This window comes from Lepidochelys kempii, chromosome 10, assembly GCF_965140285.1.
Source record: "Lepidochelys kempii isolate rLepKem1 chromosome 10, rLepKem1.hap1, whole genome shotgun sequence".
NCBI classification, from domain to species: domain Eukaryota; kingdom Metazoa; phylum Chordata; order Testudines; family Cheloniidae; genus Lepidochelys; species Lepidochelys kempii.
The window spans coordinates 84,570,779-84,583,673 of record NC_136389.1 but is presented as its reverse complement, the minus strand read 5'-3'; the positions used below and the strand labels follow the sequence as shown (position 1 = coordinate 84,583,673).

Genomic DNA, 12,895 nt, shown 5'->3' with positions numbered 1-12,895 from the left:
GCTCCAGTCTAGCAGAGAAAGATCTAACATGAGCCAATGGCTGGAAGTTGAAACTAGACAAATTCAGAATGGAAATAAAGCATAAATTTTCAATGGTCCGAGTAATTAGCTACTTGGACAATTTACTGTGGTCAAGATGGATTCTCCCTCATGGAGCAGTTTAAATCAGGATTCTAACAGCTCTGCTCCAGGAATTATTTGGGGAAGTTCTCTGGCCTTTGATACAGACTGAATGATCCGTCACAGAGGCCTGGGCCCCATGGCCTGCCTGCCCAGCGTGTTCACAGCCCATCGGGGGGAGGATGGGCTCGGCCTGCCCTCACTGAGCCTTCCCCAGCAGTGCCAATGATCCCACACCAAGTGCGGATGGAGAAGAGAAGCCTGCCATACCCTCCCTGCACATGGGCAGGTTTCTTCCTCTTCCAGGATGGGCCCAGGAACTCCTGCCCTGCAGACGCTTTCTTGCCCTTGTGGCTAAGGGAGTCCAGAGCGCCACTGAAAGGTGCCAACCAGGCCCCCTGTGTCGGCCTGGCACTGCGGCCCCAGCCCCCCGGGAACAGCGAAGTCCTGCACTGGCCTGTTCCAATGGGACGAGCTCCCAGCAGGGCCCACATGGACGGGATCCTTCACAGCCCCACTCGGGCGCAGCTCCGGGACAGCCCCATGGCACGACCGCCACGACCCAACCTCTGTGGCGCCTGCTTTGTCCCGGAGCGCCCTGGCTTTGAGCCCAGCTCGGTCCCTCCCTAGGCAGGAGATGGATGCTGTCAGGGCCAGAGCCTGGACTTCGGGCCCCTCAGGCAGGACAGGGGAAGGGATGCTTGTGGTGCCTGATCTGCCCTCACCACTGTCACTGTGCCATGAGCCAGCTGCCCAGCCCTGCTGCCATTTCACCTCCCTGGCTCCAGACATTGGGGGCTGGGACTCACGGGCCCAGAAGGTGCTGGAGCTCAGCGGGGGAGGGGAGGGGAATGTGCAGGGGCCCTTTGGAGAACCACCCGGATTCCTCTGGAGGTTACCATGGCAACAAGTTAGTAATGACAGTGACATTTTGCCATGGCAACATGAGTGAGAGAAGTGCCCCTATTTGTGGTTGCCAAGAATTCCCGGGCTCAGGCTGGTGCAAGGATCCCAGGCCCCAGCCCCGTGGGGTGAGGAGCTGAGGCCAGAGGAGAGTGAAAGGCAGAGGAAAGACCGAGGGGGGAGTACCGTTCTGTCCTTTCCTGCAGCTCCTGCCTCAGTTCTGGGCCCTCGCTCTCCCGGGTCACCTGCTTTGTTTACCAAATAGCTACTTCTCTTCCTTCCCGAGCTCTGTGCTCCTAGGGGACTGGCTGCTCAGTCCCTCCCTGCCCCACCTTACGGGCCCTTAGCCCACTGAAACACTGCAAGGGGGAGGGTGCTGCCTCACCAGCATCATAGCGGGCCCTGGTTCCGCAGGGACCGACTCCCCTGCAGCGGGGGCATGGGCCCCATCGCAGAGTTGAGGGGTGCTGCAAAGGGAGGGGCTGGTGTGGTGGGGGTCCAGCTCCGAGCATGAGGCTGGAGTGAGGTCCAACCCCCAGGAGCCCGCGCAGCCCCTGGAGACGCCAGGGCAGGACCCTGACCCTGGCACCGAGGGGATTTCACCCTCAGCAACTCGGACCCGCCCCCCATTGTCACCCTCGGCTGCTGTTGGTTTTTCCCCTCCCTTGATGGCATCATTATTAGAGAGAGCGAGAGCAGCCAGTCAGGAGGGAGCACCCTCGGCCATGGGACCTGGGGACTGTGACATCACCACGCGCTGCTGTGGGTGTGACATCACAGACACGGGTGTGCCTGGCCACTGCGGCCTGTTCAGCTGGAAGCCACAGGCTTCCCCATGCCCTCTGACCCCTCCCCAATGGGCCTCTCCTGGGGCTGGGGGGGTCTAGTCTGAAAGCAGGAAGAGGGGTGCTAAGGGTTGGCAGGAGAGGGAGCCAATAGGAAGTGGGGGAGGGTGGTGACAGGACGCGACAGGGGCCTGGGGTTGAGGGGGGAGGGAGCAGGGGGTTGCCTGCCCCTTCCCTCCCAGGCTAGCTGCAGATCCTGTTCCTCCAGCCGAGGTCTGGGCACCGTGATGGGCAGCACCGTGTGTGGGAGGGGAGGGGATGTACCACGTGCACTCCAGTAACAATCTCACCCGAGCGGGTGCAGAGGCCTACCCCCGTAAGAGCTTGCTGCAGACTGCCAGGAGCAGCCCCCCACCTCAAACTTGCTCCCTCTGAGTCGGGTCTGGTCCCAGCTGCTGGCAGCCAGAGGCCTGCCTACCACAAGCTCCCATTTATCTCCTCCCCTGTGGGCGTGGGGGGGGAAGGGGGCAGCAGAAGCAAGGGTTCCTGGCACAGATGCAGCATGCATGGCACAGGCCAGGCATTCACACACATGTGCAAGGCCACATGTTCCTGGTCAGTCTCACACACCCAGGCAGCGTAGGTAATGGCTTGTGGGCGTGCGAGCTCACAGCTACACTGCCCACCCTGTGTGCAGCTTCCCCATCCTGTGGGGTTGGGGGGAGGAAGGGTTTGGCACATGTGCACACCCCGGGGACCCAGACACCCGTGTGCAGAGATGACATGCACGCACACAGACACACACGCACTCAGAGCTCGATGTTCAGCATGAGGAGTGCTTGATCTGAACAATTAAATGAGCTGCCCTGGTGGAAAGGGACTTAACGGTGAAGGAGGAGAGGGAAAGGGAGGGGAGACCAGCCTCTGCTGCTTTCCAGCCCTCAGCCCCTTGTCAGTCTGGGGCCCAGGAGGGATTTCCAGGCAGCTGGGTAAGAGGAGAGGAAACGCACTCTGAACCAGGCCCCGCAGGGGCTCTTGTGTTTAGATGGGCAGGGCTGGCGATGGCTGGACGCTGGGGCATTGCTCTCTCGCCAGGCTCAGGGCACCGCATGGGATACACTCGCGTCCACTCGTAAACAGCAGCTGCTGCTCTGGGGAGAGGCTAACATGGTAGCTGCACGTTGGAAGGGAGCCTGTTGGGAACATCACCCCACATACCCCCAATACTGGTCTCCAGGCAGCACCTGTCTCCACCCACCGAAACAAATAAACAGAAACCACTCTGGGGTTACACACGGAGCCCACCCCACGGAACCGTCCAGCCCAGCCACGTCCTGCCCTTGTTTTGGCGGGTGTAGCCTCCCGCTCTCTGGTCTCCCCAACACCCATCAGCTGCTCAGAGCAGGCCCCTTGCCCGTGCTCACCATGTCCACTCAAGGCCCTGCACTGGCTCCCTGTGACACAAAGGATGGGTCGCGATTCTGTGTCAGCAACTCTTCTCAGGCTTGACACACTCACTACACCTCATGCTGTCATGCCCTGTATCTAACCGGTGCCATGTACAAACTGGTAACGCGCAGGTCCTGACAACCACTGTGTGTATGCCCAGGGCTCCCCCTGTGCCAGCTGGGGCTTGCGGCACCCCCCATTCAAACGCTCTCTCCAGGACAAGGGAAGAGGGGATCAGGCCGCTGGGCCCTGGTACAGATGTGTGGGGAGGGGGGTGCTCTGCACCGACACACGGGTATCTGGAATCAGTCCCCCCCCTTTCCTCTCTGGCTGTCTCCATGGTTACCATCAGGTGAGTGCTGGGGGGTAGTCCCAGGATTTCCCTGGGATCCAGACAGACAGACTGACACACCCACCACAGGCCCCACTGCAGAGCCACAAGCTGCACAGAGAACACAGGGCAGGGGAACGCTTCCAGGCCCTCAGCCTCACAGTCAGAGGTACAGATATACCCCCCAGAGCTCCCCCAGCCCCCTGCACGCACCGCCCCCTGCACGCACCGCCTCCACGTCCACACCAGCCCCACACACAGCCCCGGACAGCGCCCTGCACACACAGCCCCACACCTACACCAGCCCCACACACACAGCCCCCTGCACGCACAGCCCCCTGCACACCTACACCAGCCCCCTGCACACACAGCCCCACACCTACACCAGCCCCACACACAGCCCCACACCTACACCAGCCCCACACACACAGCCCCACACCTACACCAGCCCCCTGCACACCCAGCCCCCTGCACACTCAGCCCCCTGCACACCTACACCAGCCCCCTGCACACCCAGCCCCCTGCACACCTACACCAGCCCCCTGCACACACAGCCCCACACCTACACCAGCCCCACACACAGCCCCCTGCACGCACAGCCCCACACCTACACCAGCCCCACACACACAGCCCCACACCTACACCAGCCCCACACACAGCCCCGGACAGCCCCCTGCACGCACAGCCCCACACCTACACCAGCCCCACACACACAGCCCCACACCTACACCAGCCCCACACACAGCCCCGGACAGCCCCCTGCACGCACAGCCCCACACCTACACCAGCCCCACACACACAGCCCCACACCTACACCAGCCCCACACACAGCCCCGGACAGCCCCCTGCACGCACAGCCCCACACCTACACCAGCCCCACACCCAGCCCCACACCTACACCAGCCCCACACACAGCCCCCTGCACACACAGCCCCACACCTACACCAGCCCCACACACAGCCCCCTGCACACACAGCCCCACACCTACACCAGCCCCCTGCACACCCAGCCCCACACCTACACCAGCCCCACACACAGCCCCCTGCACACACAGCCCCACACCTACACCAGCCCCCTGCACACCCAGCCCCACACCTACACCAGCCCCACACACAGCCCCGGACAGCCCCCTGCACGCACAGCCCCACACCTACACCAGCCCCACACACAGCCCCACACACAGCCCCCTGCACACACAGCCCCACACCTACACCAGCCCCCTGCACACCCAGCCCCACACCTACACCAGCCCCACACACAGCCCCACACACACAGCCCCCTGCACACACAGCCCCACACCTACACCAGCCCCACACACACAGCCCCACACCTACACCAGCCCCCTGCACACCCAGCCCCCTGCACACCCAGCCCCACACCTACACCAGCCCCACACACACAGCCCCGGACAGCCCCCTGCACACCCAGCCCCACACCTACACCAGCCCCACACCCAGCCCCCGGCACACACAGCCCCCCCCATACAGCCGCTGCACACAGCCCCACATTCACACCAGCCCCCCCCCACCCGGGTCCTCACCAGCTCGGACGCCTCCGGCCCCGCTGCCCGGGCGGGAATGTCCCCGGTGGGAGCCCCCGGCCCGGCCCGGCTCGGCTCGGCTCGGCTCCGCGCCGCCTCCTGCCCGGCGGGGCGGGGTCTGCGCGGCCCCCAGCCCGAGAGCGAGGGGCGGCCGGGCTCGCCGCAGACCCCGCCCGGGCTCGCCAGCCCCCCGCACCTCGGCAGCTGGGGCCAGGCTGGGCCCCGCCCCGTGCTCAGGGGCTCGCCGGGCCGGGCCGGGCCGGGCCGGGCCGGGCCGGGGCGAGGCGGGGGTCACCCGCAGGGCTCCGTCCCAAGCCCCTGCTCTGGGCAGCCCCAGAAAAGCTGGGAGAGAAGGCGGGAGGGCGCCCTGGAGCGCTGCCCCGGGAGCCCTGGGGACAGGAGCGGGCAGAGCCGGACTGGAGTGGGCCAGTGCCCCCTGGGGCGGATTCTCCATCCCGGCCTGGGCCTGGGGGCTCTGTCCCAAACCTCTGCTCAGGCTGGGAGCAGGGATCCCGGGCAGGGCAGACTGGCTAGTCGGGGGCCCTCTGTGTGCTAGCCGGCCAGCGTAACAAGGCAGCAGGGCGTTCGCCCACCCTCAGCTGGGTACCCACATTCCTCAGGGTTGTCCCCTGTCCGTGGCTTCGTCTGGTGTGGGACGGGGGAGGCAGAGTGCACTGCTGGCGTGACCTCGCACACACCGTGCACAAGAGGTCACACGGCCGGCGCGGGATCCCACCGTTCCCAGGAGTACCGGAACGTCCAGCGTTCTGGGGGTGCGTGAGCGAGCCCCTGACAGCGGGGCGAGGAACGGCAGGGCTAGCCACAGCGCAGGCTCTGGCAAGCAGGAAGCGTGGGCTTGTCTGGGAGGCAGCTGCAAGCCAGAGCAGGAGACTTGCAAACACTCCTGCTCCTGGGACCGCAGCAAGCTCCAGGCGCAGAAAGCAGGCATCTCGTGTCTGGGTGAGAGCCCAGAGATGGGTTATGGGACGTCACTCCATGGCAGGTCCAGGAGCCCCATCCCTCTCACTGCAAGGAAAGGTTCTACCTCCAGAGACATCAGGGGATGCCTCTTCAACTAGGCCACCCCATGGGCTGCAGCTGGCATTTGCAAGGAGAGGGTCATTCTCCCTCTGCCCTTGTACAGATTGCAGTCTGCATCACCAGTCCTCCTGTCCCATGTGGGACTCCATGCCCACAATACTCGCCTCCTGCGGCACAGTCAGCTCCAGAAACTCATCAGCATTTCTAGCCCTTGTGGTTGCAAAGGGAAGTTAAAAAGCATGACCCACTTGTATGCAATGGAGGGAGGTCTGCCTGAGTCTGCAGAGAGCCTGAAACCATCTCTCTCAGAGGGCTGCTGCCCCAGGCATCTCTACAGGTGGGAAGCCTGCATGTGCCAGCGGATGGTGTGCGCAGAAAGCTCCAAACCAGGGGCCAGCATGAAATACGCTGACTGTAATGTCAAAGAACAAGGCTGAGTGACTGGCTGAGCAGGTCCCTCACGTCCATTCTGAGTTCAGCGAACCATCTGGCACGTGAACATCTCTCTGATGCTGCTGCAGCTCCAGGGGCCTCACCCCAGAGCCTGGGTCCAGCTTGCTGTAGAGCCCCTTGGCTGTGTCGCTCCCGGGCAGCATCTGGCACTGGGGAAGGTTAGGGCAGGGGTGCGTTTTGTGTGGACACCCCAATGTTGCAATGCTCTGGTCCGTCAGATCTCCAACGGCAGGGAGTTCTACAGCTACTTCTCCACCAAGAGCCCCCTGCCTCTGCCTAGTGGTTCGGAAGGAGAGAGGCTGGACTTCAGCCAGGCTTTGGACACAGTCCCACAGGACATTGTGACAAGTAAGCTGGAGAAATGTGGGCTCAGCAGAACTACCATTAAGCGGACACATGGTTGGTTAAACAACCACAGACAAAGAGTGACTAGGAATGGAATGAGGTCAGGTTGGAGGGAGGTCTCCAGTGGGGTTCCACAGGGATCAGTTCTGGGCCCGGTGTGATTTAGGATCTTTATTAATGCCCTGGACGGAGGACTAGAGAGCGCGCTGACGAAGTCTGCAGGTGACACAAAGCTGGGGAGAGGGTTGCCAACACTTTGGAGAACAGAGCTAAAATTCAGAGGGATCCGGATCAATTGGAGACCTGGGCTATTGACAACACAACGACATTCAACAAGGACCAATGTGAGATGCTCCACTTTGGGAAGAAAAACCAAACGCACAATTCCAGAGTGGGGGAGAACTGGCCTGGCAGCAGCACGTCTAAGAAGGATCTGGGAGTTGGGGTGGATCGCAACCTCGACATGAGTCAGCAATGCGATGCTGTTGCAAAAAAGCCAATGCAATTTGAGGTTGCATTGACAGAGGTACAGAGCATGCAAGTCACGGGAGGAGATAGTTTCGCTCTGCTCAGCTGGAGAACTGTGTCCAGCATCGCTCACCAATGCATAGAAAGGACGTGGAGAAACTGGAAACCATGGGCAGTCAGTGATCCGGCTGTCCAGAGAGGCTAACCGCTGGCCTCATCCCTTGTGCCCAAGACCCTGCCCCTCCCCCCTTCTACCTTTCCCTCCCCTGCAGGAGCCGAAAGCACCCCCTATGCAGTCCTTAAATATCTAGGGGGTGGGATAAGGGTGTGTGATCCTTGCAGAGCCCTAGAGGGCAGGTGTGTGCAGGGGTCTGGACACAGAGAATGGCCGACACCCTGTTTCCTGGCAACTGATGGCCTGGCCCTTCCCCCCTGCAAGGTGAGAGCTAAAGGGTTGGAGAACAAAGGAATCCGGTGACCTCCTGGCCCGGGACAGGGCCAAAGCCCAGAGGAGGGGCTGGAGGGAGTTTCAGTTTGGGGCTGGCTGGGGACGAGGAGTGAAGGGCAGACGGGGTTGTCTGGCTCACTGCCCCCCAAAATGGACCCAGCTGAGGGGTCCTGTTCTCTGCACCTACAAGCTCTGGTTTAGACCATGTTCCTGTCGTCTAATAAACCTTCTGTTTCCCCGACTGGCTGAGAGTCACGTCTGCCTGCGGAGTTGGGGGGCAGGACCCTCTGGCTTCTCCAGGACCCCACTTAGGTGGACTGGCTGTGGGAAGCGCACGGAGGGGCAGAGGATGCTGAATGCTCCGAGGTCAGACCCAGGAAGGTGGAGCCGGGTGAGCTGTGTGTCCTGCAGACAGGCTGCTCCCAGAGAGGAGACTTCCCCAGAGTCCTGACTGGCTCTGTAGGGAGCCGTTCCAGAGCATCACCCGGGGACTCCGTGACACCTTTCCCTTCTCTGCAGGAGCCGAAAGCACCCCCACTGCGCCCCCACCCCCCCGGCCCCAGCGCCTGGACAGCCTGAGGGCGAGGCCCCAGCCTCGGTGCCCACAGCCCCTGTGTGGCATGTCCACAGTGCCCACAGCCTCGGCGCTGCGGGTGGCCGGGCAGCACGGATGCTGCGCTCCCGGCCCTGGGTGTCCCGGCGGCCCTCAGTCCCGGTGCTCGGGTGGCCAGCCCCTGAGTGCTGCACGGCCTAGCACCAGGCAGCCCCAAGTCCCTGCAGGAGGAAGGCTGGGCTGGAGGCGGACGGCGGCTGTTTGGGGAGGCAGGTTGCCTACAATACCTGCTGCCCATGCTGGAAAGGATCCCGAGGCGAGGCGAGCGACAAAGATGACAAAGGGAAGGAATGCAGCCATACGAGCAAAGGCTGAAGGAACTGGGTATGTTCGGTCTGGAGAAGAAGAGATTAAGGGGAGACAGGATCGCAGTCTTCAGATACTTGAAAGGCTGCCATGAAAGAGATGGAGAAATTTGTTCTCTCTTGCCACAGAGGGCGGGACAAGAGGCAGTGGGTTCAAACTACAGAAGAGCAGGTTTAGATCCAACCTCAGGAAAACCTCCCGCACTGTAAGAGCGGCCATGTCCTTGGCCTTTGCCCCTTCATGGGGGTTGGAGCAACACGCAGGCCAGGGAGCTCCCAGGGCTGTGGGGTGGGGTGGCTGTTGCATGGACCACACCGGGGTGGGGAGTCACTGTGCAGCGTGCCCTGTGCGAGGGGTTGCCACTGGACGGCTTGTCTGGGGCTGGCTGCAGCTGAGCAGCTCACCAGTTCCCAGGGACACCGCCGGTTGTTGCGTGCAGCTGGCCACGGGAGAGGGGCCGTGGAGGTGCAGCTCAGTGGCAGGTCACTGGGGCCCAGTGTGGGTGGGGTCCCACATACACAAGCCTGTGCTGCCACACGGGGCAAGGAAGGTTGCTAACATGCAGCCTGGTGGGGAAGCCCTGAGCTATGGGGAGGGGGGCTGTGCCTTGGGCCTGCGTCTTGTCTCCAGCCCAGGAACATAATGGGCTCAGGAAAATTCTGGTGAAGCTAGGGATGGGGAGGGGACTGGGCTGAAATACGCGGCCCCCTGGGAGGTGGCGGGGAGGCTGCTGCCGGCTCTGGTCTCCCCCCTTTGACGTTTAAAGCTGGCAGGCACCCAGGGGCTCTGTGCTAGATCATGTTAATCCAGTTGCTTATCAGAAAGCTGGGCCCCCCTCCTCTGGGCAGCCCCCTCTGCGGGTGGGCTTGTTGCCAGCTAATTCATGTTCCAGCTCTGGTTCTCTGGCCCTGGGGCTGCAGAAAGCACGGCCCCTCACCTCTGGCAAATAGCTTTGCCTGCAGAGCTCATTGGAGGCAGCACCGTCTAGTGGTTAGAGACAGGCCTCATACCCAGGGATCCCACCATCCTCCTGACGTTTCCTCTGCAGCTCTGGGGGGAGCCCTGCCCCCCAGGGGCCTGTGACTCAGAGTTCATGTTCGCTCGGGGTCAGGCGAGGTGAAGGTCTGGTACAGAGATTCCTGCAGCTGCTCTGGAATGGCGTCCCGTCCCAGTCCGACTCTGGCTTAGGGGGAGCGAGAGCTAGCCAGCCCAGCTGCCCTGACTCATTTGCTGGCAATGTGCAGAATCACTTGTTTCTATGTAGGGAAGGCTGAACCGGCTCCAATGATTTGGCTGAGTTGGCAAGATCTCAGCAGCCCAGATGTGCTGCAGGCCGCGTCCTGACTCCATGAGCCCGGTGCCCGGTGGGGGGATTGTGGTAATGACGGCTGACAGGAGGCAGCGAGTGTCGCTGGGGCAGGAGATCAGCGTATATATGATCTAACGGGGCTGGGAGCCTCCTGCTGACATCCTGGCTCCTCAGACTTTGCAAAGGGTTCCCGCACTTGCTGCCAGAACAGCCCCTGTGTAGGCCGTCAGTCCTGCTCGGCACCACCGTCAGAGAACCTAACTAGCCAGCGCAGTTCACAAGGCCCTTGTCCCACCCTGGCTGGGGGGGGCTGAGGTTCTCTGGGAGAGGCAATCCCCTGGGACACGAGTGGGCAGGGGGCGTCTGTCCGTGTGACTGGCAAAGGGCAGGTGCTGGGTGTCGTGCTCACAGTGATAATGCAAGGCCCTGGGTTCTGACAGAAAGTTAAACAGCAGCGACTAAAGCTGGCCATGCTGTGATCAGCAGGACTGGATATCCACGCCCCGGCGCTGGCTGGGCAGCTCTCTGTGCCAGGCCTGGAGGGACTTCACAAACCCTGCAACACGGGGAGGAAATGACTGTGCCAATATTTCAAAAGCATAACTGGGAGAAGCTGGATAATTACAGCCAGCCAGTGTGACAGGGATCACAGAGCGTGGAACTGACCTGGGACACACTCGGGAAAGAATATGGGGAGGGCAGCACAACTAATGCCACTTGACATGGTTTTAATAGACAACACTGCGTGTCAAAGAAACCTGCTGTCGCACTCGGATGAGAGTATACGTTGGGTTCAAGGTGACTGTGCTGACACGAGATTGCTCAGGGTTCCTTCAGGTATTTGTCTTAGTACCACACAACATGCTGATTACAAAATTAGCTCGATACAAAATCTATACAGCCCATGTGTCCCGGAGTCCCTGGGCGATGCTCTGGAACGGCTCCCCATAAAGCCAGGCAGGACTCTGGGGAAGTCTCCTCTCAGGGAGCAGCCTGTCTGCAGGACACACAGCTCACACAGCTTCCACCTTCCTGGGTCTGACCTCGGAGCATTCAGCCTCCTCTGCCCCTCCGTGCGCTTCCCACAGCCAGTCCACTCAGGCAGGGTCCTGGGGAAGCCAGAGGGTCCTGCCCCCCAAATCCGTAGTCAGACGGGAGTCTCAGCCAGCCAGTAAAACAGAAGGATTATTAGACGACAGGAACATGGTCTAAAACAGAGTTTGTAGGTACAGAGAACAGGACCCCCCAGCCGGGTCCATTCTTGGGGGCGGTGAGCCAGACAACCACGTCTGCCCTTCACGTTTCCAGCCAGTCCCAACTGATTCACTCTCCACCCCTCCTCCTCCAGGCTTTGTCCCTTTCCGGGGCCAGGAGGTCTCTGGATTCCTTTGTTCTCCAACCCTTTAGCTCTCACCTTGCAGGGGGGAAGGGCCCCAGCCATCAATGGCCAGGAGACAGAGTTTCGGCCATTTATGTACATTGGCCTTTTGCTCTGCAACAATTACACCCCCTTATCCCACCACCTAGAGACTTAAGAAATGCCTAGGGGAGACTGAGGCACCCCTACAGTATTCAGAGGAAACATTAAGAACAGTCTCGCTTCATCACACCTTGTTAAATGGAGTCAGAACTGGCTGACTGACAATTCTCAAGAAGTAATTGTAAATGGGAACTCACCATCCAGTTGGGTTGTGGCTAGCGGGGCTCTGCAGGGGGCCGGTCTTGGTCCAGTGCTATTCACTAGCTTTCTCGATGACCTGGAAGGAACCTAAAACCACTGCTGGTAAAGTATGCAGATGACAGGCTCTGGGCTGGACAGGTGCAGGGACTGCTGCAGGGGGTCTCTGGCCTGGTCTGGACAGGTCAGACTGGCTGAGCACAATGCTCCCGTCTGATGGGATCTCGCTGCAAGGGCTGGCACAGGAGTGGTTCATGCACTGGGCCCAGCTGTTGCTGCAGAAAGCTGCACAGCCCCCCAGCCAGAGAGGAGGTGACAGGCACGTGTCCTTCCAGTGGCACTTGGCCGGGTGAGACTGAGTGGGGGAGAAGGTTTCACAGCAGCCCTGGGGAGGAGAGAGCAGCCGCAAGGAGTGAGCCTGGCTTGGGTTTTATCCTTATACACCCACTGTCCAGAGAGAGCCCGGCTGAGTGGGCAGAGCCCATGCTGGTGCACGCACCCAGAACCCTGCCCTCTCGCCCCCAGCGCTGCCTATTTAGCCTCAGTCCTTCCCCCTCTGCCAAGCGGGTATGGGGGGAGGTCAGCTCTGGGCCCTTCGGCACAGGCTGGCACTGGCTGTGGGCCGGGGGAGCGTTAGGCAGCCTGCTCCCAAGCTCCTCCCTTTGCACTTGTCCTACCCCTGCCAGTGCCCCACGCTGTCCGCAGCCTGCCTGGGAACGGGAGGGAAGCCTTGTCCTGGGCTCCTAATGTAATCCCCCCCCACACTATACACAGGCCCACTGTGACCAGCCTCCTTAACCACCAGGTGTAACAGTTTGAATACTGCGGGCAGATGTGGTCGCCCCATCTCAAAAAAGATATATTGGAATTGGAAAAGGTTCAGAAAAAGGCAACAAAAATTATTAGGGGTATGGAACGGCTTCCATATGAGGAGAGATTAATGGGGCTGGGACTTTTCATGTTGGAAAAGAGACGACTACAGTGGGGATATGATTGAGGTCTATAAGACTATGACTGGTGTGGAGAAAGTAAATAAGGAAGTGTTATTTACTGCTCATAACACAAGAACTGGGGGTCACCACATGAAATTAACAGGCAGCAGGTTT

At 61.0% G+C, this 12,895-nt stretch overlaps 1 protein-coding gene across 2 annotated transcripts in view; it reads right to left on the bottom strand.

The window, feature by feature from the left end:
• SEMA4B (semaphorin 4B) overlaps nucleotides 1-11,856 on the bottom strand; it is a 44,598-nt gene extending 32,742 nt beyond the window's left edge. Inside the window, exon 1 of one of the 2 annotated variants that reach the window (XM_073304591.2) lies at nucleotides 11,789-11,856. The gene's annotated coding sequence lies outside the window, so the exon portion shown is untranslated. Of the gene's footprint in view, nucleotides 1-5,128; nucleotides 5,209-11,788 lie in introns of those variants that run through there. The other variant, XM_073304590.2, reaches the window with a different exon arrangement.
• Between the last annotated feature and the right edge of the window lie 1,039 nt (nucleotides 11,857-12,895).